At 45.7% G+C, this 24202-nt stretch overlaps 1 long non-coding RNA gene across 1 annotated transcript in view; it reads right to left on the minus strand.

Annotated features, from left to right (window-relative positions):
• Positions 1 to 6092: 6092 nt before the first annotated feature.
• LOC141742116 (uncharacterized) overlaps positions 6093 to 24202 on the minus strand; it is a 95647-nt gene continuing 77537 nt past the window's right edge. The window contains exon 3 of the long non-coding RNA XR_012586594.1: positions 6093 to 6218. This is a non-coding gene — a long non-coding RNA (uncharacterized LOC141742116). The remainder of the gene's footprint in view (positions 6219 to 24202) is intronic.

A 24202-nucleotide genomic window follows, 5' to 3' on the forward strand; every position in this document is an offset into this window, starting at 1 on the left:
TCAGTGCACCCCAACCAGCTGAGTCTCTTCTTCAAAGCACACAACAGCAAGGCTACACAACTTCCTCTGGGACACAAAGGGTGAGAAGAGCAAGGTCAGGTGTGTAACTCAGCCCCTCCTTGCTCGTCCACTGCATCCTTACAGCTTAACACCTTCCTGACCCATCAGGCCATGAAACAGTCATCTGGGCAACAGCAAAGGCAAAGCTTTGGGGGATGCCACCATGCACTGGAGACAAAACCATCCGTAAGAGCTGGAGCGGCTGTTCTGCAGTCTTCTTGTGGAAAGGTGGTGCTTAGCAGAATTGATTTTGGTCTCCAGTCATTTTCCCTATTTCTCTTCTTAGCCATCCTTCATAAATGTGAGTGGCTGTTACCATGTGGACATTTTCGCTGACCACATTTGTTTCAGAAAGGCTCTGAGCAGACGTGCAGCTACGGTATGCCACAGTTTGATACCACTCTAAGCAGATGAAATTTTGTCAAGGAAAAACACAACTGAAAAAATCATCCACTTACCGAGAGGTTTAAATAGACCATCACATGCCTCTCCTCTACGTTTCCCCTCCAGAGGAAAATACCATCCCTGAAATTCAGTGTATCGTCAAGGGAGAAGAGTGGGGATAAATAAGAGAAAATGGGTCCTAGACCCAAGCTTGCTCATCTGCAACCGCTTGCCTTCACCCCTTCACACAAAGCATCTGCCAAGCCCATGAGGCAATCAGCTCATCGATAACCATGCCAGCAAGAACAAATATCTGGCTATGCACGGAAATCTGGACTTCTCAGGTCTTCGCATGACACGGGAGGTGGACCTGGTGGGGAGCAGGGAAAGGAGCACAGCAGCGTAGGGGTACCTTCCCTGCTCCCAGATGACGTCTAGTGAAAGGCTGTGATTTAGCTTTAGCAACGGAAAAATTGCTTCTGCAGTATTGCCTCTCCCAGGCTCCTCTTCCTCCCCACCATGAAGGAAAGTGTCCCAGGAGGAGCCTTGGCCGACGCATCTGGCTTTTTTCGAAAGGCTCCACTTCTGGTCAGGTTACTCAATTAGAACAAGCCTCTGCTTCATTTGTCAGACTCGTGCAGCCCATTGCACGCCCGCTCCCTGGGCAACTGCATTCCCATACCTACAGTCAGCTGCGGTATTTGCAGGGGAAGGTTTTACCTGGCTGCTGAAGACAGCTGCCAACAGAGCCTTTTACTCAGCAAAGCGCCAGAAAAATACCGTTTTTTTCTCAGCATGCACAATGTAGCTCTGAACTGGGGAGCAGCCATGCATTCCTGCTGCAATTTAACGCTTACCAACGCAGAGGTTTTTCAATGCTGCACCACTGAAACCTTCTGGGCAAGTATCAACGCGTGAAATCCCCAAGGAGCTTCCATGTAACAGCCCTAACATTCCTCCAGGAAGGAATTTTTAGTTTACAGTTAGAACACAAGCACTGACCTTTCAAAATAGGGTTTTTATCCAGTAAAGCTGAGACAGGGACAAGCAAATGGGAAGCTCACAGCTACATACTGACTTCTATTTACCACTGGCTCCTGTTAAACTAACAGGACTCCCAAGAGCCTCAGCTGCTATGAACGGGGACAGTTTTCCTTACACCACCTTTGGCGCAGAGTCCAACCTGTTTGGGGTCGGCCCTATGCTCCAAGAATTAAGGAGACCCCAGACACAATTGCACCCCTCATTTTGCTAGTCCTTGTCCAATCTTGAGCCACCCCCTCCCGTCTTCTTCACAGGTAACTGCCAACCATCACCTGGCGAGCTCAGTGAGAGCAAAATGGTGCTATCATATGGAATCACAGAATCCCAGAACGGTGGCGGTTGGAAGGGACCTTTGGAGATGATCTAGTCCAACCCCCCTGCCAAAGCAGGCTCACCCAGAGCAGGTTGGATAGCCTGGTTCAGCAACATTTAATTTATGCAAATACTTCGCTAAGTCTTTTCCCTCTTTTAGCCTAAGCACTTACCTATTTGCGAACCGTGTCGGCTGCTGCTGTTTTCGGCAGAGAGAAGGGCAGAGGAGCACTCGGGGCCTCAGCCATCTCTGCGTCCCCCCTCTGCGCTCATCCAGTCGTGAACCAGAAGTTTCCTGGGCCTCCTCGTGCAGCTAATGCAGCTCTACACGGCCCTTCTGTGTGCCTTTCTACTTGACCCTTGCCTTGCGCTTTTGTCTTTCTGCTTTTTCCTCTATGCTTACGGTCCTCTCCTGCGCTCTGTTTTTCAGAGAGCTGATCCGCTTTTTACTTTCCGCGCAATTCCTTTTTGCTCAGAGTCAATAAAAGAGCTCATGATTTAGCCACTACCCTTCTTATTGCTCCTCTGCATTGGGGCGGATTGTATGTGTGCCCTTAGTAGCCTTTTTAAAGAACCGCCAACTTTCCTGAATTCCTTTTTTCATTTGGGTTTGTTTCCCAAAGGCTGTTACCTACCAGTTCCGAGTTTATTGGACTTTGCCCTGTTGAAGGTCATTGGGGTTTTCTTCCTTGGTTTTTGGGAGGTGTTTTTTTCCCATTTTCTGCACTTTTTATTCTTTGATAACCTTACTACAGGCTGTGACCTCTGTATTTCATGGTCACCTTCTACCTTCATGTTCTCGGCCAGCTCGTCCTGCCACTCCAAATCAAAGCTGGAAGTTCCCATTTTCTTATCCAAGTTGCATATTTGAATATTGGCTCTAACAGCTTTTTCTGGGTGACTCCACAGCCTTTCAGCAGCCAGCCTCCCCCCATCCCCAGGACTGGAAATCGCCGCAGGATTTTTTATGTTTCATGCAAGCCAGAGGGCCTGGTCAGGGGTTTATCGAGCAGGTCACCGTTGTCAGTAGGTAGCTGCTGCTGGGGCATCACCAGTCACAAACACAGAGCCTGGATAAAGGCAGCGAGCTCCACGCATCCTTTCCTGCCCCCCCAAACCCCTGCGGGCTCTCGCCTTTGAGCCTGGAGGGAAACAAAAACCCTACTGCTCTGCTATCCACGGATAATAATTGCGCAGATACTTGCAAGCCTGATAACTCAATTAAACATTGATTTGTTGATATAGCGCAGAAGTGAGAAGGGGTTTTTGTGGGTTTTGAGGGGCTTGGAGGAGGAGGGGTTGCCCGGTACCAGTGGTATGGTTAAGCACCAAGCCGGCACAAGGGTTATCCTGGCCAGCCCTTAGCCACTTGTCACTAATAGCCCAGGGAAAAGCTGACAGCAGGTAAGCACCAGCCACGGGCCAGCCTGCCGAGCATTTGGGATCACAGCCCAGGCCAGGCTTCAGAATCGCTCAGCACCTTTTTGGGTGTAAAAGCAGGAAATTAATTCCTCTTAAAGTCAACTCCTTTGGGTTTTTTTTTTCTGCATTACTTTTACATGCTACTTTTAAAATACGTAGTGGTTGTGTGGCAAAGGCTTACTGGAGAAGGAGAGGGGAAACAAGAGAGAAAATCTCAGCTCTCCCTCAAGCACCTATAGCTTTAATTCTTTTCTACTACACTAAAAAAAATGAAGCATTCAACGAGGAACAAACACCGGAGAATAATAGCAGATGAGGTTGAGCTGTGTTAGTGACCTGATATATAGCCTTGGTTAAATTACTTTGTCTTTCTAAATGCAGCCTTCTGCCTGTGAAATGAAACGCCTGCTCTCTGCAGAGAGAAGCAGTGAGGATGAATTATTTAGGCCGAAGCAGTAAATGTTATAAAGGTGCTCACAGACTCCCCACGTGAACTGCTGGAGGCATCAGGATTTGGCATCAAACCTTTGAGGAAAAGTTCCCAAAAGAGAAATATTTCCTAATAGAAGCAACCATGTAGTGGCTCTGGAGAGAGGGAAAACGGGGATTCTTCCATGGCCATTTTTTAAAAATTGAGAAATGTTTTTAGGTTTAACTTATTGTTTCTATTGCCTCTCTCCAGTGTTTCCAGACCCACAAACTACTGCGTTCTCCAACTGCTGTCGTGGAGATCACGCTGCAAACCGGCAGCTGCAAATACAATAATTGTTTACTTTTTGGAGACAAGCTTTAAATTATTCCAAACTTACGACACAATTCAGCAGCTCCTGTAGGTTGCAAAGCAACCGCAAAGAAAACAATGAAAACTTTGAACTGACTGCAATGCACTTTCTATTCCGGGTGGCAGAACAGGAATGCGAGTTACTGGGCTTCTGCTCTTGCAAGACTGTCTTTTGTAACATGCACTTATAAAATTTTAAAAGCATCTCATGTAGCTACGAAGCACCAAACGCAGAAAGTGCATTTGGCAGAAGCCTGTGAATGTCAGCAAGATGTTAAGGATGATAAAATCAGTCACCTGTTTTAGTGCCTGCTGTTAACTCCAAAAGCTTTAAGTGCTATAAGAGGTCAGGTAGACTGAAGAAATGTTTGGTTTCCTTCTCAACAACAATTATAATATTAAATGCACTTTAAGATGTCAGGATCTGAGGATGGAAGGGCATGTTTATTTGCAAAATGATGTATCTTGCATAAAGTGGCATAAGACAGAAACCTGTATCTGCTTTAAAGACTTTGCGTACAATTAACACTCCCATAAGTACTGGTGAAGAAACACTTGTTAGGACAGTCCTCAGAGCCACGGATTTATAGCACCATAATGGGTGAACGCAGAACTTTTTGTCTTTCTCTTCTCAGCCATCCCCAGAACATCACCTCCTCCCCCAGCCCCCCCCAAGCAGCCCCATCCCCCAGCCCCGCTCTGTTCCCTTGCCACCCCATGGAGGTGTTCTCCTTCCAGGACACCAGAGTCACGTCCCTGTTGAAGACCAGACACTGGATCTAAGAACGCTCTTAAACGCCAGTCCTGCTTTGATAAATCCACGTCTTCACCTCTTCACCTGCCTCCCATCCTCTCTTTAACCCTGCCAACTCAGATCTCCTTATTTATGTTCTGAACTCACTCTTACTTCTCCACTCTCCACTGACTGCAGGTTTTTTCAGAAATATCTATCTGAATCTTCAGGCACCTAAAGACCTTCACAAATCTTGCCCACAGTCACTTTATGCTTAGGGACAGCCCTTTCTCTTGTGTTTTTTTCACCTTAGAGCTTTTTAACCAATCGAAGGATCTGAGATAACCAACCTCCGTAGTTCAGACGGGAATAACTCACCCAGGCATCTGACATCCACCATTACACCTCACGCAGCTCTGGCATCGCCAAACAGCCCAAGCCTAGTCTTACCAAGGACAAATGTTTCCCGGGGAATTTAAGAAACCAATTAGATGGCTTTATCACTGCCGTTTCGTGGCGGTGTGCTCTCTCTCTGGCCACGTCCCTTGCTATTAATAAGGTAGAAGTGACCAGCTTTGGAGCGCACACGGATTCATAAATCCTGCTCAGTAGTGCTGGAGCTGCTGAATACACAGGTGTCTGATTTGGAAACCGCTTTTGTTATCAAGAGGAGAGAAGAGCAGTGGTTTAAGGTCTGCAAAACCTCTAGAGCTTCACCAATTTTTTTTTTTTTTCAGAGAGTTGAGGCTTTCCAGGAGCATCGCTTTTTGTCTTTATTACTGTCTGGCAACATGCGTAGTTGCAACGATCCCAAAGCTGCAGAAGGGATGAGCTCCAGACAACGTCACCAGCAGCATCTGTCATCTTTTAGTCACTCTGGCTGAACACACCGGGAGCCTTCCATGTAATCCAGACTGACAGTCCAAAACCATCTTTTGAAATGGGGTCTGTATTATTTGTTCATGCATTTTTGCTCTGGATTTTCTCAAATTCCCATTAGCAAACACTCGAGCCCTTAAGTTTGCTTGACTAAATAAACGTTTGGCTCTGCAAAGCCCCTGGCGCACATTACAAGGCTATTTTACCTTCCTATACACCCTGCTCATTAATACGTTTAGCCGCAAGGTTCCCAGGAAAGGGCTGGTACCTGGGTAGTTTCAGAAAGAACAGAGGCTGTAAAACCGTTCCCATTTCCCATTGTAGAGCTAGTTGCAAAAAGATGGATGTTTTCCTTTTTATTTAATTTCTTTTACCTCTTACAGCTGCAGCAGAGAAAAGTACCTAAGCTGGCTTAATAGACGGCTTTCTAAATGCTAACTCGATAACAAATTTGACCTCACCTCTGAATGCAGGAAACAACGGGGTCCTTGGCATCAGGCGGTTTTTCCGTTATTATTGAGAGGATCTGGCTGTGAGCGGGTACACACGGTAAGCGCCGCGAATACACCGGGTCAGGAGATGGTCTTTGCTGCACGAAAATCCCTGTTTAAATAAAACAGAGAAGTAGTGGGTGCAAAGACCACCAGCCAAGCACGGGGGAGACTGGGCATGGTGTTCAAGGTACAGCCTGGTGCTCAGTCACTTGGGCCACCAACTTCCCTGAGAATAAGCCCAGGGACAGTCAAATTGCGCTGGCTTTAACTCTCCTGCCAGCTGATGTGGATGGCGGGGATCATTTTGCGCTATTTCTCATGCTTGAGCTTCAGGGACCAAAGTCCTGCGTACAGAAGACTTGCAAAACTGCGGTCCCGGGAAAGTTTTCGTGATCCTAATTGGTTTTTCTAAGATCCCCAAGTACAGAGTATTAGGTATGTGCAAAATTAACAGAAACGTCACGCGCTTCAATTAATTCAAACTTACATGAGCAATAAATGCATCATTTGCATTATTACTAACACATACAATTTAGAGGCATGTTTGGATATGAATCTAACATGATAGCTTTAGTAAGTTAATTAGATAATTGCTAAACATACTAATTGATTTTTAATTACAGAGAGTGAAGCTCGCAGCGGAGCCAAGACTGGCAGACTTCTCTGTCATTAGAGAACAAAAGCAACACTTCAGCATCCCCAGACTCAGACGTGTCCTCTTTTCTGTACCTTCTTCTCCAAGCCTTTTACAAACCCACCGAGATTTCCCCATCCTCTGATGTGACCTCGCCTCAAGCCGGGAACCCAAGGTGTTGCCGCCATGGAGGGGGGGGCGACTCCTCTAGTCCCACCAAGGAGGGCTGACTTTGGGCGTTCGGCCGCACCAGGGGAGCAGGGCATTGCCTCACCTCCCACTGCCGCGGCCTCACCCCCCGAGGGAGGTGGGCACCCCCAGGGAGGATGCACAGCTCTCCTCGAACCTGCCTGCGGTGCCAAGGGTACCTGTTTAGAAAGGATCAAAATCACCATAGAAACAAAGCAGCTGCTGTCTGTTGGTAGTAGTCTATATTATTTATAAAGTCCTTTCTTTTATTTGCCACCAATGTCCTGAAGGTCTGCAAGCCCGTCTTTGCGCCACCTTTGCTTTGGCAGTCACCCCAATGAGATTTTTTCCAGGGACTGAGAGCAAGGCGCTCGATTTACGCTCCTCACGCATGAAATTCTCCCCCGGCTGCGCTGTTATCTATGCAAGAAACACACTTATTTAAAAACAGCTCAAAGGCTCTGCCTTTTGCATTGCTCTGTGTGCATTTGACTGTGAGATGTCACATTATTTTCACCTGTACTTGTTCAACAGAACCCTGAAATCACGGCACAAGAGCAGTTTTAGAAACAAAGGGAGCTTTTGATCTTGACAGGGTTTGTAGCAAGAGGGACCTGAAGAAGAACATCTGTTCCACCACCTTCCTCTGCAACCCCTGCCTGACCAAAACTCTGCAGCACATCAGAGTCAGCTTACTCGTTCCACAGCAGAAAGAAACAGTCACCCATTTCCTTCTTATGAACCGAAGAGCATGGTCTGAGGCCAAGACAGCCCAAGGGCTGGCCGAAGAGAAAGACCTCTTCAGTCCAAAGTGCCTGGGACTGGCCAGCGGGCAGGAGAGCTCCGGTAGCCAGGCTGTGTGGGCAGGATCATGGCTTGAAGGGCTTTCAAGCTTGACTCATCCCTGGTGAGCAGATGAGTCTGGCTCTGGTTCACCCATGAGAGGTGGAGTGCATCAGACAGAAGCTGATAACGGCATCCTGTATTTCTGGCTAACAAAAGCCAGTTGCTGATAGTCCCTATCTGCCACAGAGGCGACAGGAGATGCACACACAGGAAAAGCACGAGGCACAGAGAGAGTGTGGACAGAGGAAAGGGGAGAAAATTTGCTTGGGCTTGTGCAGTTTCAGGGCAAAAAATAACTAAGGAATCTAATGCTAAATATTGAGACTGCTGCAAAGTTCTCCAAAGCGCCAAGAATCTGTGTGGAGGAACATCTCTAAATAAAAATGTCATTCTCTTCAAGACATAAACCAAATCTCTGGCGGGAGCATCTCTGGACCAGCAGAGCGCCCTCCAGAGGGGGCAGAAGCCCCCACCCCAAATGGAGCCTAATTCCCAGTGTCCTTAACACTCCTTAAGATTGCTCCAGGCTATATCCTCCCTCCATCCTACTTAGCCTGTGAACGAGATTCAGGAGGCGAAACCAGGGCTCTTCTCCTTCCTCAGCTCCCCAACGCATAGCAGAAGTAGAGCTGTTGGCTGTCATGGTGTCCAAGCCAATGCAGGGAACGGGGCGTCTTGAGGTGTGTATTTGCTCCAAGCGAACAGGTGAGATTGGACGGTTCTGGAAAAGGAATCCTTCTGGCACGTACTGGGATGGCGTAAAGCCTTGGCGTCTGAATTTCACAGATGCGTTCAGGGCAGCTCTCGCACAGCACGGGAAACCACCTGAGAACACACCTACTTCTCCTTTACAAATGTGGCATTTCCGGGCTCGTTTGTGCTAGACCAAGAGAGATGATGAAACTACTGAGAAGCTACATAAAAGATTTGGGGAGGCCTGATTACTGCACACATCTGAGACTTGAAATACATCTTAAAACATATTACTCCAATACTGCAGCCACATCCAAGAAGGCAAATTTCTAACAGTATATTGGCAGGCTATTTCTTTTACTTCATACTTCAAAAAATTATGTTTCCAGAGAAAGCTCTCAAGTGCAAGAATCCAATATTCATGTCCCAGGAACATTTTTCTCAGTCTCATGTAAAAAGATTTCTTTCCAGTAAGATTTCTCCCAGCTAAGTGTCTTGGAGGAATATCCAGTGGAAATGCCAGGCATCGGTTCTCAAACTACACGTAGCCTTTCCTTTGGCTCCCAGTTCCCCCCATGACCACCCCAAATCCCCATCCGTGCATACTCCAGACCAGTCAGCACCAGTTCAGCCACACGGATGAGCTGGTGCGCGTGTCTTGAGGTTAGATCTTTCTGGTCAGCCACCAAAACTACCCTCCGATAAAACGATTCATCCCATGCACCATCTCGTCAAGTAAAAAGAGATGAATGTGACTTTGACAGGGAATTTAAAGGCTCGGTGCTGCCCTCATTTCGCCACCCCGGGCTGCAGGATCCCTCCTCTTGGAAAGCTTGCTTATGCTATAGCCTGCAAGGGTATGCCATGGCATAGCCTCAAGTAATTCATATCAACCCAGACTTCAGTGGCCGGAAAGGAAACTCAGCCAAGATGTTTGTCTGTAGCTAAAACGGTTACTGAAAGTGCAAAAAATAAAAGGTTCAGGTAACATCCCAGGCCCTACCGAGACTGGTGCTTTAATTCTTTTATTCTGTATCACTCCAGCATCCATCCACGTCAATATTTTCCCTGGCATTCACTACACCATACTGCCACTGTCCAGGCACTTCCCTCTTCCTGTTTCACCCTGCCTGGGTCGTGACTGAACATTTGTATTTACGTAAATATAACACCCTTATGAAAACAAATCCTTACTTGTGAACAAAGCAAACTAAATCAGCCGAGGCTCAAATGCTGCGTTTTACCTCGAGCTATGGGATCGATCAACAGAAAGCAGGATGGAAAATGATGCTCCAGACTGTTCCTCGGTGCTGTTTGAACCCTTGAGACTCATTGCACAGCTGTGTAGCAAAAACACACACCCATATTTCATCCTCCCCCTTCCACCTCTGTAGTAAACACCATTTACCAAAAGCTTGTTTTTAGCTCCCTTTCTTCCAAACCCTGCGTGCAGCATGTATGATAACTTGCTCTCTTCTTCATCTTTTTGGCCACACGTCTTTCCCGAGCCTCTCTAAGCTCAGCCCGCTAGAGCTCGACACCGAGGTCCGATCACATCCACATTTCACACTACAGCATCCTGCGACGCGTGGGTGCAGTGGCTGGTGACAGGGTGTCCTGCCCAGCCACCACACGAGGGATGCTCTGCGTTGGGGGAGTGGGTTTGCAGACAATCACATGTAAAAACAGCAAAGCAGTTAGGAACAGAGAAAGCAGATTCCTGTGATTCGACATGAAAACGACTGATTTATGCTAGTTGAGGGGTAATAGTTTTTAACTGGAAGAGGGGAGATTGAGATGAGATCTGAGGAAGAAATTCTTGGCTGTAAGGGCAGTGAGCCTCTGGCCCAGGTTGCCCAGAGTAGCTGTGGCTGCCCCATCCCTGGAGGTGTTCAAGGCCAGGTTGGATGGGGCTTGGAGCAACCTGGTCTGGTGGGAGGTGTCCCTTCCCAGGGCAGGGGATGAGACTAAATATCCTTTTAATATCCCTTCCAATCCAAACTATTCTATGATTTGCTGGCACTATGTGCAAGCAACACATTTCCTGACAATTCCCCCTTCCACGGGAAAACGCCGGGTCTGGCACAGCAGAAACCCCAGCCACACAGGGTGGCTTGGCACGGCTCTTTGTCACTCTGCGAGCAGGGGCGAGTGCAGCTGGATAGAGTTTTTTTAAAGCTATAGTTGAATACAAATAAGCATTCATACCTCGGGAAGCCCAGGGACATGGGGGCTGATGGAAGGACGAGGCGCAGCAGCGAGTTAACGCAGCGGGATCTGCTGCAGCTCTGCTGCGGGAAACGAGAGGAACATCCACAGCAAAAGCACACGGTCACTGTCCCCAGCCCATGCACTGCCACAGTGAGGGGACGCAGAGCCCCTCCTACCCCTTTAATTCCCTTTCTGGTCTTAAAAAAGACAAGTTAAAGTGACAATCAAATGGACCGCCTGTGGTTTACCTATTCCCTAAGCACTTTTAGATGAGGTGGCCACACGAGTGATGCTCTGCCGGTGGGAGGGGGGATGAGATGGAAAATTAAGACTTGGGTGGGGGTAAGGGGGGCAATGCCAAAAGGGCTCCACCATGCCGCTGAAATCACAAGACAGTCAAAGCTTATTACAGCAAAAATAAGGGCTGTTTCAGAAGTCTTCAGCAAAAATATTATTTCCACCTCAAGGGAAATCCTTTTGCTTTCTTTTACAGAAGACAGTTCCCTAAGACCTGGCTTTATATATAGGAATGATGTCTTAGCAGTCTTTCTTCTCTGTTTTAGTTTTGTTTGCCTTGTTCACATTTTTTATTCTTTCTTTTCCTTCAGAACAACCCACTGCTTTTTGGAGCTTTTGCAGTGAGAGGACTGTTTGGGCAGAGACCCAGCACATACCATGCCAGAGGAGCAGTGCCCCAGGAAATGGCTGGCAACACAGAACCAAAAAATGCAGAAAAGAACAGTTTTATGTATCTTATTTGAAATTCTGTCCCACTATGGCAATGGGAGCTTTGAGCATTGGCTTCAATGAGAATGGGATTTCAACTTCAGTCTGTAAAAGCCAGCATTTGGATTATTAAAACCCTTGTGCCACTCACAGGGCTGTTATAAATTGCAAGCAAGGCTGCCTTTACTGATGAATGAACTGCAGAAGGATTTATTGAGACAAGGTCTGAAACTCTGGCCGCTTGGCTGAACCGCCTGGATCACGCTCTGCTCGTGCTCAAAGCCCTCATCGTCCCCACCAGATCCCTACCAAATGCCAAAGGTACGGGATTCATTTGACCACCCAGACTGTGCCGAGAGTGCTGTTGGGAAAGGAGATCATTCAGCGCACCCTGGGACATGCCGAGGCGTTCACACGGAGGATCACACAGGTTTTGAAGGCAGGAAAGCCCTGAAGAAAGGAAACCCACCGTGTCCTGCGACACCAGAGGTAAGCCCACCAGGTAACGTGTATGCAGGATGCCTCAGAGAATTGCCTGAGTGCGAGGGACTTCCACCTGTTCTTTTAGAAAACTGAGCCAGAAAAAAGACCTCAATATTGTAATTTTGTTTCAGCAATATCAGATGAATGGCCTCAAGTTGCGCCAGGGGAGGTTTAGACTGGATATTCGGAAAAAATTTTCCACTGAAAGAGTTATTAAGCATTGGAACAAGCTGCTCAGGGAAGGGGTTGAGGCACCATCCCTGGAGGTATTTAAAAGATGGGTAGACACAGTGCTTAGAGATACGGTTTAGTGATGGTTTTTGTCAGAGTTAGGTTGATGGTTGGACTCGATGATGTGAAAGGTCCCCTCGAACCTAGGTGATTATATGGTTCTATGCAACTTCTAGAGAGTTTACTGATGCTTCTGGATAGATGCTGGCAGATGGAACTGTTGTTTCTTTAATATTTTCCTGCAGTGTTTGCTCTCAACTACTGGCATAGCAACGCGTTAAATATCATACGGGTAGAGGAGACGGGAAATATGTAAAGAGTTTGTAACTAGAGCAGAAAGTGCGAATTGCCAACGTGGGTCACAGGAGGTTCCCCCGGCCCAGCCTTGCTGCTAGCAGCGGCTGGCTGAGGGGGTTGAGGAAGGGATGGTGCCCCATGATGGCCCTCAGCACACCCTCCCAACCTCCAGCACTCCTGTCTAACACCCTCCTCGACCGGGGGTTGTACCTGAATCTTTACTTTTAGTTAATGACAGGTTCATTAACATACCTCAAGCAGGGCATGTTGTTACTACCATTGAATAGCTGTAGAAGACCGAGGCTCACACAACCTTTCTCTTTTCCCAAATAAGCCCTCTCAAGCCTTAGTGTTAGATCACATCAGTGAAAAACACCTGAAATGATTAAGCACTGCCTAGCTTTTGGATCTCAAAAAATGTTGGCAGCGAAGTACAGAAAAGCTTTCTGGCAGCCTCAGCTAGAGACCAGCGTACACTCTATATTCATTAATGAACCGCGAGTACAACAAAATAACAGATCCACTCTTTTCTCCTCTTAAATGCTGCCAGGAAGATTGATAAAACGGATGAGAGATTTATTTAGGGCAATATAGTTCATGTAGCGATCCACGCGCGGGGAAGCTGAGCGTCTAAATACAGCTGAGTACGTGGCCAGACGTGCCCGGGGAGACGACACAGGTCACCCCTACAAGACTGAAACCTGCCCCCTGAAATCACTGACTCTCAATAAAACACGTTCCTAGCCCGCAGGAAAAATAACACGAGTTCGCAGAGTGACACCGTGGCCAACAGGCCCAACGGGACTGGAGGCGGGGGAAGGAGAGAAGCGTTCGGTGCGTCGGGCGGAGAGGCGAGGACACGGCCCTTGGCTGGGACACCTCTGCCTCGCTTTCTGCCGAGCCTCCAGGATCCGCTTTGGGCTAAAGCCAAAGAACATTAAAGAGAAGAACTGTAACCGGCTTTGCAGCTCGCGCTCTTGGCATAGAGGACACTTCTTGACAAGGCTGAAAAATTTACACTCACTGGTATTTCTTAACACATTAGGATTGCAAAGGTCACTGCCTGGAGCTGGTAGGCCTTTTGGTTTACCTCTTTAATGCTTGTTTTTCACATGTTGGTGTTTTGTGGTTTTTTTTTTTTCTCTCCAGCTATAACGAACAGTATTTCAGAGGAAAGGGTCCCGCTGGTCACCAGTCCCCATTTGTCATGGACACCCAGGAGGATGCATAGCCAACGTGAGAGCCCAGTGCTCTGCAGGCCACCAAAGAGCTCCTATGACGGGTGTGTGTGACCCCAGCAAAGGAATGAGACAGATCCAGGATGCAAACATGGAGAGATGAAAGCTTAAGGCACGGTGAATGAAACAGAGGAGACCAGAAAGACGACCCAGGGAAGTCTGTCATTTGGGCCAAGGTCATCCCTGGATGTTGCTTACACAGGTGAGGAAAAATATTATTTTCTCTTTGTATACCCGAGACTGATGTAGCTGAGAATACTGAATACACATCTTGTGCCTTCATTTCTAAAAAGGAAGTTGAAAAATTGGTGTGGAAAAGAACTACAGAAATTACTCAAGGGCTGGGAAAAATGCCACAGGCTGAGAGCTCGATAGGAGAGGAAATGTGATTACACGGGATAAGTACCTCTATGGGGAGAAAAATGCCTGGTACAGGAGGACTCCTTCCATCCTAGGGAAGGCAGAACAGAAAAATTAAAATGAGAAACTAGCCTGAACATCTTAGAAGAGGCAGGAGCTGAGCAGAAGCTTTACCAGGACTGACGGACCTTCCACCTCCTCCATGCAGGACTAGATGCCTCCTGGGTGATAACCTTTAAAGCAGAGAGCCACGAGGTCCCAGCGACCCCTGGGTGAAGCTCTGATATCCAGGGCACTGAGAGGGTGCACCAGGCAGTCTGCTTCCTTCCCAAGTCCTCAACATTTTAAATTGTTATTTACACGGGGAAAACGGTGCACTACAGCAGCTGTAAAACCAGGTAGGGCTGGCGGCTGGGAACAGCCAAGGACCACAGCGAGGAGCTGAGCTTTGCCTGGGGTGATTTATCCTGGCAAGAAGAAACTGCAGCCGCTGGTAACTGAGCTCAGTTACCTCTGTAAGGAATTGCATTTTGATCTTCATCTTCTAACCCACACCCCCAGTAAATTCAGAGCCACAAGAACCAGAGGAGTAGGGTCGAGACTGTCAGTTGCACAATGGAGGTTGTGCAGTTTCTTAGGCTGGGGGCAAAGAAATCCTCTCAGTTTACAACGCTGACCCATCCAGCCCACCAATGAGCAAGAAAAAAGCATCAGTAATTAATGTAACAGCCCAAGGAATGAGCTGAGAAAACAACCCCAACAGTAACACTGGCTCCCTCTGTTACAGAGCTGCTCAGAGTTGGTAAGACACTCATTGATGAGAGAGGAGAGGAGAGTTAAGTTTTTCTTTCTCTGGCTTTTCCTCGTGCATTATCATCCCATTACACCTGAGTGGAAAACGTCACAGCCCTGCCTGCTGCTGTACCACTGCTATTAATGATAAAACCCATCACAAATTGTAGCGACAAGTTCTTTTTTCTGTTGACCAGTTGTTTTAAGCAGCTTTTCTACCTGGTTTTTCTTCTCCACTCACCGACATTTCGGCCCCTAAAATCCCTAAGGCAAGAGCTTGTAAAATGCCGACACTCCATGGATCTCCTGAACTCTCATCCCCAGAATGGCTTTTTCAGCTCAGAGGAGAAAACTGTCATGCTCAAGGTGACTTTTATGCTGAATTTTTGGTGGCACTCAACAGTTGACTGTGTGTGGGTGGGCAAAAGCCTTTCACAAATGCGAGTTGACTGTAAATTCAACATGCACATACCTACATGCGTTCACACAGCCACAATTTTCAACGGGTGAATAACCTTGCTAGGATTTTTCCTCCTCCTCTTCCTTTATTTTCTATGGATTTATTTGGGCAATACCCCCAAAACACACTAAATTATTCATCCTGAGGAAAGACATAATGAAATAATAATAATAGAAATAATAGAAATATGAAAATCCAGCTACTGGCACATGGTGTACAAATAGAAGGCTAGGTTATTTATAGGCGTTATCCTGAACTTTTCCTTTCCTGTTTTCAAGAGCCAAAGCTACAGCAGAGCTGCAATGTTCCGTCCAGTGCAGCGGTGGGGATCTGGCACTCTCACGCTCCCGAGGAGGCTCCCGTGGTGTAAGGTGTTCAAGGTGCAAACTTAAGATTTGCCAGGTGAAACAGCATAAGATGCTAGCGTTTATAATAAAATAAAAATAATGGCACCACCGATATAAAAGGTGCTTTATACAGTACAAACGCACCCTGTTCTTGCTGTTTGGTTGTGCTCCTTGAAACATGTCGCTGACTGCTGGGATAAGAAAACTGCTTGTGAGCACAGAGAGGTGCGAGCCCCTCTGCGGCGCAGCCCGCACGCCGTGGCTGTCCGTGCCGAGCCCCCCAGGGAATTATTGCTGTAAAAAAATGGGGCTGTTGTAGTGACTGATCGGCCGCTTAGAATGGTAGATTCATACTAAGGAGTAACGCCACTAACGTAAATAATTTATCACCGAAGGATTTTATTAGAGCTATAAAATAAGCTCCATTGCAAACGTTACAGATTTGTGGAGTTTGGCGGGGCCGTAGGGCAGGCGCGCTGCCGCAGCCTGCGCACAGCCCTCCTACCTCACCAGCGAGGGGAGCGGTCCCGAGCTTGCTCCAGAGCTGGAGCGGGACCGTCGGCACAGGCTGATTTACACCAGCAAGGCTGGAAACGTCCCCTGTGTCCTCAAGGTTATTGTCACCGACAGTGATAAACACTGGACAACTAAATGCAAATTGGTGTAAGAACTCAAGAAGAACAGAGTGCTGAAACTCCTAATATTTAAGGTGTTTTGACCAAACGACCATACCCCGCTTTTGCTATGTAGAATCACAGAATCGTTTTGGTTGGAAAAGACCCTTAAGATTTTGTCCAACCGTTACCACTGCCAAAACCACCACTAAACCATGTCCCCTCAGCACAATATCTACATGTTTTTTAAATACCCCCAGGGATGGCGACTCCACCACTGCCCTGGGCAGCCTGTTCCAATGCGTGACAACCCTTTCAGTGAAGAAATTTTTCCTGATATCATTGAATCATAGAATGTGTTGGGTTGGAAGGGACCTTTAAAGGTCATCTAGTCCAACCCCCCTGCAGGAAGCAGGGACATCTTTAACTAGATCAGAGTGCTCTAATTGCTCATCCATCCTAAACCTCCTCTGGTGCACCGTGAGGCCGTTTCCGCTTGTCCCATTGCCTGTTCCTTGGGAGAAGAGCCCGACCCCCCCGGCTACCCCCTCCTTTCAGGGAGCTGTAGAGAGCGAGAAGGTCTCCCCTCAGCCTCCTCTTCTCCAGGCTGAACACCCCCAGCTCCCTCAGCCGCTCCTCACAAGACTTGTGCTCTACACTACAAGTGCAAGGCTCTTTCTCTTCCAGTTAAACATTTGGTTTCATTAACCTTAGAATTCTCTTGCTCAATTGCCTCTACAATCATCTCTCACAATAACACTAGTGTCATACTGTAAATTAGGCAATTTTTCATCCATCTGGTTCCTCTAACGCCAAATTTTTGCTACTATCTGGAATACCCTTCCGAGGGGACGCCTCTCCTATTCTTCTTTATAAAACGGATTCATTGGAAATAATTCTGGTTTGACAACTGAGTTCTGATGTCTGAGCCTTAGGGCTCATTTTTAATTGCTGCAATTTTTCCATTTGTTAGCGATACCTACTCTAAATGTTTGTAAAATCCATTAATTTGTCAAAGGAAAAATAATACCCTAATACGTCTTTCCCCACTAAATTCCTATCATGTGACTTGTGATTCTCCAGTACGGACTAAACTTTTAATAGAGAAATTGGATATAGTAGCTTCCTATATTTTGTATTTAAAAAAAAAAAATAATAAAAAATGTAATGGAAGTATTTGAATTCCCACACTAGAGTTCTGCATAATTGTCTGATTTTGGCATGAGACCTTTGGGTAAAGCTCTTAAACACAGAATCATACTCAAAATCTGTCCATCCAAACAAATTAAAAATCAGGGCTGCTGAGAAAGAAATTCTTCAGTCAACCTCAATAAAATATTTTACCATTCAGGAACAGGTTCCTTCCAATCCCAATGTTTAACAGCTATCTTATTCAATGGCACTTAGGGTTAATAAACCTTCAGAAACTAGGTTTAAATATCAACACTTCTTTTAACCCTGCTAAATTCTTAACCTCCTACATCAGCTACTCATATAATCCAAACTGGTACTCCGTGCAGTGTTGAGCAAACACCTCTGTTTCTTCATTTTTTAACCAGGTCTAATATATTTAACAGCAGGTGCTTGGGTGGGTTTTTTTCCCCTTCCACGCAAGGTTTGCGGTTCCAAGATCACTAATCTTGGATCCATAAACGACTGCTTTATGCAGATATGGAACATTCAGATGGCACCCATGACAGAGAGTATTTGCCCATTTTCTGCTTTCCCGAGAGATTTATGAAGGCAGCAGGAAGAAGAGTGCACATGATGCAGGCACAAGGTCAAATATGCTTTAAGAAGTGATGAGAGCCAGTTTATACAAGATGAGCAGTTTTACATCCTGGGGCCACAATATTTTCATTTGGTACCGACGGTCCTTAAGTCAAATATAACCATGGTCTCATTCCCTCTCTAGATTATACCAAACTTCCGTCTTGAATTACCATCTTATACCGCATGGAGCTGTGAACGCATGCCCATGCTATTGGCATTTATTTGTCTGGTCTTTTTGTCCTGGTGTACACAAGCAGGGGAAGCCAGGAATAGGAATACCTATTTATCAAAGAAAGGAACAGGAAAATAGTAAAAACAAGGGGGAATAAAAAAAAAAAAAAAAAGAGGCTATTATCTAAAGCAGAGAATTTCTGATATTCTTCCATTTTGCTTGGTCAAACTGAAACCTGCAGAATGGAGGAGGTAGCTGCATTTACATAAACTATTCCAGTAACAGAAATAATCTGGGATTAACGCAACACTGGAAGCTGCCCTGGCATCACCAGCACACTGTCCTGCGCAGGAAACTCTGTACCGTCCTCTACAGCATGAATGCTACTGCACAATAATGTCTCGTCATCAGAAAAACCATTTCAAAGAGTAGCCGGAAAAATTTTCTGCCTCATCAACAGGTTTATTAAAAAAATAATAAAATAAATCATTTCTGGAGATTTAACAAGTTCCTAAATCCATTGCTACCCCAAGGCTCTCTCAAGCGGTACCCCAAATTCCAGCACTTCATTTGTCACTGTGAAAATAATAAACTAAAAAATAGATACCTTATACATCTCTTATATCAATACTTCTTAACTTAAGCTTTGATTATTGCAGTCTGTTTAGGTGAAAAAGCACACAGGAAATCTAACAGAGGGGAGTATTTTAACTCCTGGCATTGTAGTATTTTCTTAATTATGCTGGGATTTATCATGATTTTTCAATATATTTATAGACTCTGATTAAAGAAAAATACACAGAATATCATCTGTAATTTCATTTCAGCTGAACAGTGAGAATTAATTCTGAAGGTCTATAGCAATACCTGCCTTCTAAGTAGAAGATGAGCCAGAATCCTGGTGTAAATCAGGAGCCATCCAGCTCTGGAACACACTGGGGTGCAAAGTCAGAGTTCAGTGGTTTCAAACAATGGTTGCTTTTCTTCCAATGCCGTTGCCATTTTCAATCCCTAATAGCTAAAATGGCAGTTTAGGACAGGGAAAATTTTTCATAGAATGGAAAATTACACACAGACTGCAGAATAATAATAATGGTATTTAGGGCTTACAGCACGTAATGCTTCACATTTTCAAAGCACCGTGTTTACGAGTGTCAACTCAAGACAGAAATATGATGCCTTAGGTCTGTTAAGCTCTATTTAACTCCTCCAGATACTACTAACATGTCCCATAGCTCCTGTCCAGCTCTGGCCTGGTCTGGCCCAAGCCAGCACAGAGGTGCAGAGAGAAGGTGAGTTTTGCAGCACTGGGGTCTCACCATGCCATTTCAAACGGCATCGGTATTCAGAAACGAAGAAAGGAAAGATTAATTCATGCAGAAGGAAGAGCTGCGATACCTAAAACAGTCCTTTCAACGGGAATTGTGGCACATGAACCCTCGTTCTTGATGAACTACAGAATTCATATTATCCATGGTCATCAACATGGCCCAGGAACACCAGCTCACAAACAGTTCCCCAACATGTGCTGGTTTTACAACCTGATGGAGCTGCTGATCGTGTGTAGAAAAAAATATTTGAATTATTTAATGTATTATTTGCATTATTTAATACAAGTTGCCATCTCCACTCAGGGAACAGTCAGTGACTCAAGTCACAGAAGACCGCGTGGCAGAACCAAGTCAAGTCACCGCAGAAAATCCCTTGGCCACGTGAAAATACCTACGGAGCCTCCTAACGCAGAGGAGAACCTCTCCATCTGCCCTCACACCAGGGGATCTGAGATTGGCAGGATTTACTCGTTTCTGCACTCTGTACTGGATACACAAACACCACTTTGTCCTTCAAGCTCCTTCCCCTGCCGCACACGTTGGTCTGTACGCAGCCATCATTACATACCGCCCATGGATTCAAGACAGGGCGCAACACCGGATTCCCACAGATATGTTTCTGTTAAATACTGATGAGGAGGGGCCAGCAGCCAGGTCGGGTCTGAAGGTCCTACTAATACAGATGGGCTGGAAACTGAGTGTAACTGAAGGGGTCCCAGCCCTTCACACCAACAGTCCAGCAAACTCAAAACTCTTCTCAAGCATGAACTGAATATCCAAATGCCTCCTTTCACACTGCCAGACGCAGACTACCTCGGAGGAGGAAATCCATTAATGCAATTGAGACAAGCTAGGAAGAAAAGTTTTAGAAAAAAACCACCACTGCCTACTGAAGAGTTGTTTTGCTGTTACATTAAGAGTATGCCCATAGCCCGTCTGAGCAGAACATCTCCTGAACACCATCGCATCTTTCCCCGTTGCTTCACATGATCAGAAATTGCAGTGTGGCCATGTTTACCCCACTCACACGCTGGATGAGGACGTGCCCAGGACACTAGACAGTCCCAGCAGTGCACAGCTTTCCAGGCATGCTGCCTGATGTACCAATCGTCTAAGGCTGGAATAAGTTTTTGGATGTCAAGATGTGGTGTCCCACCTAAGCCAGCATCTCTCCTGACCACGTCATCATCTATAGAAGCAGTGAACCTGGTCTTGGGTGGCTAGGGAGATGAGACGGGAGAGGCTTCGAGAGCTTTAGAAGGCTGAAAAGGAAGATGTGTACTACAAATATCAGTTTCTTCATCCTTAGAAATACAGAAGTCAGTCTGTACTCCCCTTTGATTGCAGCAGGAGAGGCCGAGGGCTGCAAACATTGCACTTCATCCTGACAGCAGCAGCCAGACAACGTTTGCACATCCGACTCCTGATGGAGGAGGGCAGGGAGCGGGCACGGGGAAGGAGTAATCACACTGCCAGCGTTTAATATTGCTTCTGCAGAGAAAGGGGAGAGGTCACTACAAGTTTAATCCCAGCACAGAGGAAGGATATTCACGTTCACGTATCAGAAAAAGCACATTAATGCTATTTACAGACCCTTGCCACTGTAAAACCGCAGATGCGACTCAGTGGACTCATGTCTTCTAATGCGCGGGCTAAATCTATGTTCACCAAAGTAATGACGGTTTCTTTCCCAGCGTGCAGCGGACTGTACGAGATCCACTATGTCTCCTTTTCTCTGCAGTGTAATATTTAAAAATGGGAACCAAGGCCTAAGCAACAAGCATCATCCTTACTCCTGGCTGCTCATTAGAAAAGGCCATTTTTATTTTTTTTTAAGTATCAGGTACTTACATAATTACATCACACAGAGCAGAAAATGAAAAATAATTCGAAATACTCTATCTACCAGGCCTACATACTTTAAGCCATCTCCATGCTTTTCCTATTTTAGTTCTCTAAAGAAGAAAAAGGAAAAGCTCAACCCAACCATCTCGCAGAAGCCATATAACACCCTTTGCATTGCATGAAGATTTGGGGGATCATTTAAGTTGATTTTGATATATAACCTCATTGCTGGGATCTGATTTATTTTGCACTGCAGAGTGGAACGAAAGTTCTTGAAGGCTGTGAATGTTCAGATAGAAAAAAACCCAAATAAATAAAAAAATGAAGCTCCAACCCCAATCTGTATCTCGAACCACTTCACTGGTGTCTGCAAATACAACAGTCGCGTAGCAGAAATATGTATAACACGAAGGCAAAATTCCCTCCTAACTTCTTCATGCTGGAAGTCAACCTCTATTAGTCAAGGTCAGCAGGCCAGATCCAGCCTTCAGGTCCTCTAAAAAAAAAAAAAAAAAAAAAAAAAAGTCTTTAATTCTGGCAAATTGGAATTAGGGCTGGAGTGTAGCAAGACCCATCAGAGCACTTTTTCCAAGCACGGATCTGCTTCCGCAGACTGTTGCCTGTGGCCTTATTTCTGTGCCCTGCTGAACTCGTGCTAAAGTACATGATTTCCAGTTAATGCGTTTTCCTTCGTGGATCCTGATGCAAAGGGTACCTGTACCTTGTAATATATGGTGGCTTGTACATGTCTGCATACGATGATATGACACTATTTTACAAGCTTTTAAAAATACCTCCAAGACTTTCACAGTTTTAACACATAGTATTTTAATATTAGATATTCACTAAAGAATTTCCGATGCCCAGGCGCTACTTCTCCCAAAAAATAAAAAGTATTTCTACTCTTCTATGAAATAACTTTTTCAAGTAAAGTAAATTTTTGATTTGTTCAAATCATTGCCCGGAAGGGGAGCTGTTTCTTCCCAGCCCAGCTCCTTTTGGCCGGATTCAGTGCACGAGCCCTTGTCCTTGATGCTCTCCTGAAAAGGACTGATCCCTTGGAAAAGCCCTCTTCTCCCGCCAGCTCGGCGGGCAGAATGCTTAACTGCCGTGCCATAGCGTGGGGCAAGGGCTAGGACGCGGCTGGAACACCGACGTAAATCTTACACCGCTTTCTAATTAAAAGCCCATAACTATTCACAAGGGTATCTAGGACCTGCCACGGTTCTGTCACACAGCAGGCAAGTTTAAGATGAATGACCTGATAACTCTTTTTCCAAGTGAGATTCATAGCGGGTCCTGCAGGCTGTCGTGTAACTTCGCCACAGTGACTGGCCAAAGAATTACTGACCAATTTTAAGCTTAGAAAAGACCATTACATCAGTCTGATCTCTTCTGCTGCACAATCCATTAAATTTCATCCCGCTACTCCCGTACAGAGCCCGTGCTTGTCTCTGCCTACGGCATACATTCATGGCATCTTTGACAAGAACTTTGTTCCTTTTGCCATACTTTATCATTATTTTTGCAGATGACCCACACTCGACCCTTTTGTTCACTAGCACATTAGACCTTGATCAGTCTTTTCAAATATATGCACTAACGTGAGCTCTACTTTACTTACTTGTTTTACTCTTTAATAAACTGTTACATCAAAAATCCCCTCAGTCTATTATTTTAGGTCACTGGGGAGCAAGCTATCCAGTCCTGTTGCTTTAAAATTATTTTTTATTTATAGGTACTATGTAGTATCCATTGCACTGCAAAGCAAAATAACTTCACGCTAAATGAGCGCATCTGCTTCTTTCCGAGCAAAACCCAGAAGCAGTTCATAAATATCAGTATTAATAACCTTTCCATTTCCATCTGGTAACAAGACAACGCCACTCTCGGGATTACTTTTTGTTTTGGTAAAGAGGAAGCAAAAAGCAGCTGGTCAAAGCCAGCAGCAGAGATGGCATTTCGCTGAAGATACTAACAGAGCTGTACCGGGGAAGATGAAAGAGCTTGAAAAGCCTAAAAGCTGTGAAAACTCATTCAGTGTTTGTATACGGACATTAGAAGATGCACTCTGGAAAGATGGCCCAGTTCACAAAAGCTGGCGATCCGAGAGTGCTACAACCATAACGTGCTGGCAAAGGGCAGCCTTTCAAACGCTGACGTGCCACCGCCTGCACCGCGCGCCCTCGCAGGGGACCGCGGTCATTCCAAGAAGGGACGAGCTGGATAGGCGTTATTGAGATAATGACAATACCCAATTAACGTTTTTCTCCCTTAGCAGCTCCAAAAATAATAAATATCTGAAATAATTCACAATAGATATCTCTCTTATAGGGACTTTATACATTTACGAAATTTAGATACAGGTTTTGTTGGGCACATTTTACTCGTGTTTTTTGTAATAAACCTTAATTTCTCAAAATTCCAGTTTCAGTAAGTATTTCTTTTTCTTCTCTCTTTACGAAATAAAAAGTTAAAAGGATTTAATAGCAAAGATTCTAATCATCAAAACCCACCCATAACTACATGTAAGACTACATATTACACTAAGCTATTTAACACGAGAATTATCAGCAAACACCCCCCCCGGCTTTGTATAAAATCCTCCTCAGTTCCTCTCTGCTCAGTGTACAGAGACATTAAAAGCGGCAAGAAGGTTTCTAAAAATCCCTCTAGCCCCACGGTGCTCTTTCCCATCTATTCCCATCCATTTGCTCAAATGGCCTCAGGGACGCAAAATTCTCTCTGTAACTCAAGAAAGCAAATGTTGATTTACTGTGAAATACCTCCTGCGGCTCACTACCCTATAGCAAAGGCACCATATTATTTATGCTGTTAAGTAAAATAAAGT

The sequence above is a fragment of the Larus michahellis genome, chromosome 4 (genome assembly GCF_964199755.1).
Source record: "Larus michahellis chromosome 4, bLarMic1.1, whole genome shotgun sequence".
Lineage (NCBI taxonomy): Eukaryota > Metazoa > Chordata > Aves > Charadriiformes > Laridae > Larus > Larus michahellis.